Here is a 2,820-nt window from a genome sequence, read left to right on the forward strand (position 1 = left end):
CCAGTTCTCCTCCCACCACGTTGTTTTAAAGATACAGCTTCCTTTAAGATTATAGAATCAGGGGCGGCTAGGTGGCACAGTGGATAAAGCACCAGCCTGGAGTCAAGAGTACCTGGGTTCAAATCCAGTCTCAGACACTTAATAATTACCTAGCTGTGTGGCCTTGGGCAAGCCACTTAACCCCGTTTGCCTTGAAAAAAAAAACTAAAAAAAAAAAAGATTATAGAATCATTTCTACAGAAGTTCCCTGTAAAAATACCAATATATTCCCAGGAAAGTCATACAATTAGACTATGGGCAACATTATCACAGGAGCATGAATTGATTTATCAGCCTTGCTAGGAATGGAGCACAGTCACTATAAGCTTTTAACTCCAACTTTGTGCAAAGAACTTTAAAAGCTGCAAGGAAAATAGGCAATTTTTGGTCTCACCTTTGCCATCACATCCCCAAGAACCATTTATCCCCTCACATTGAAAGAAATGAAAATGAGGGAATTGAGCAGAGGGAAATTGTGTATATGAGGAACAAGAAGGCCATGACTCAAATCAGGGGAAGCAACATTTCCCCAGCACAAACAGATCTATTTCCTCTCTGGAGCTGATACAAAACCAGGAGATATTTCCTGAGATTGCAGTTGTAAACCCTGAGGGCAGGGACTAAGGTTACTCTCTCCTACATAGCACTAAGAGTCTCTGACAATCCCCAAGTCATAATAATAATGTGGATAAGATGGCAATGGCTGAACTACAGAAAGTTCTCATTTTCCATTCAATTTTCAGCATCAGAAGTTCAAATTAGGGCAAATCACCTCAGAGGGAATTGAAAACTGAAACTTTCACCTGTTCTTTCAAACCAAATCAAAATGGAAACTCTTCTCAGTTTTAGAAACATGCTCTCTTTCTTTCTACTCTTTAGGCTTATAGCAATGACTTCCCATCAAAATAAAACCAGTTTGGCCTCCTTGTTTTTTGCTGGTGGGTTGTTTTTAAAGAGCTCTGGCTACCTGTTTCTCCAGTCTGCCATTTCTCTTTCAAGCAAAGACATAATGCAGAACGAGAAAATTCATTTCACCTACCAGGTTTTATTCCCCTTTGGAGGGGAAATAAACACTCAGGATTAAAGTTCATCAATTTGTTGTGCTTTTGTTAATATTTTCTTTTTTTTCCCACTTAATGCTTTTTCTGTTTACTTGTGCTCACTAAGAATATTCAGAACCCTTCTCTCTCTCTCTCTCTCTCTCTCTCTCTCTCTCTCTCTCTCTCTTCCCCCCCTCACAAACACACACACACACACACACACACATACACATTCATACATTCTTTTAGAGCAACAATTAGAATCAGAAACTAAAAAACCCAAGCACAATTTCTCATTTTTTCAAAATCAATAAACACAATTTTGATATGATAGAGCAGTGTCACAGTAGGTAAAGGGTACACCTAGATCCATGTCCCTACCTCTGATACATATAAATTATGGAACCCTGAGCAAATCACTTAATGTCTCGGTACCAGTAGGCACTGAAACAATAAGTCTAGATTGATAGAAATCTGTTTACAGGAAGTTTAAATCATAGAAACTTTAGGTTGAACTCAAAAGGGAGACTATAGATACCACCTCTTCATTCATTCCCCTACCATCCCAGATTCCTTAATTGATGTGGTACTAGATTTAAGTGAAAAGAATTTAGGAGATGCTGTGGGAGAAGGCAGATCACTAAACAGATTCAGTCAGACTTATGGTTTCATAACTACAGTAGAAAAGGGAAAGATGGCAAATCAGAGTTTTATTTGTTTAGCTCAATAGGAAGAGAGTAAGCATTTATAAGGTACTTATTCTATGCTGGCTACTTTACTAAGCATTTTTACAAATATCTCATTTGATTCTCATGAAACCCTGAGGCATGGGTACTATGAATACCCCTGTTTTACTGTTGAGAAAACTGAGACAGACACAATTAAATTATTTACTCAGTCACACAGCTAATCAGTGCACTCCAGACCCTATCTCTATAGAAATAGAATCACAAGGAGCAGAGGAAAGTTGGTGGCAGTCATGTGGGCCACACAAGCCACTGCAGGAATCATTTGACCCCTCAATATTTTAGTTTCATCAGCCTTCCAAAATTGTTCCAACTCTCTGCTGTCTGGTTTCCACACTGTCCAGATGACATTTCAGCCATATTCAAGCATCAATTGTTTCTCCTATTGCCAAACAAGTCCCACCTGTTATAAATCTGATACGTAGGTACCCTTCAGCCATCCTTAACAGTGTCACCCCTTTGCTTCTATCTATCCTCCAATCACCAGTCAGAACATTAACATACTGTAGTTTGAGAAAAGGAAAAAAGAAGTCTTCGAAAGCCTCTTCAGGTTTCTCTGACTGCACTGTGGTCTTTAGCTGAGGAAAAAGGCCAGAAAAGGTTGTGGAAAAAAAGAAGTTGGCATGGAAAAGATGCCTCAGGGAACAGGTGTTCTGCAACAAAACTCAAAGCAAACTGCTTGACAAAATGACCAAGTCTTTCTGAAAGAGGCAGAACTGGTCCATCAATGACTCCTTCCAGAAATACCATGATCTCACCAACCTCAAAGTGTAGGCCTGTGGACACAGAACACCTAGGTCAGAGCAAGGGGGATCTGATTTTTGTGTAGATCTTTATATTGCTGTACAAAGATGAATAAGGCAGATGGTTTAAATGGCAACAATACAGAATTCCAGAACAAATCATAGGTGATAACAAGTGAAGAAAAAAAAAGAAAAAGAATCACATCTACTAAGATAAATACAGATTTCTTCCTATTTCACTCTATAGAGACC

The 2,820-nt window shown here is 38.9% G+C and overlaps 1 pseudogene; it reads left to right on the top strand.

The window, feature by feature from the left end:
- The first annotated feature begins 2,058 nt into the window (after nt 1-2,058).
- LOC141499064 (large ribosomal subunit protein bL35m pseudogene) lies at nt 2,059-2,599 on the top strand (annotated as a pseudogene).
- Nucleotides 2,600-2,820: the final 221 nt, after the last annotated feature.

Source organism: Macrotis lagotis, chromosome X, assembly GCF_037893015.1.
Source record: "Macrotis lagotis isolate mMagLag1 chromosome X, bilby.v1.9.chrom.fasta, whole genome shotgun sequence".
Classification (NCBI taxonomy): Eukaryota; Metazoa; Chordata; class Mammalia; order Peramelemorphia; family Peramelidae; genus Macrotis; species Macrotis lagotis.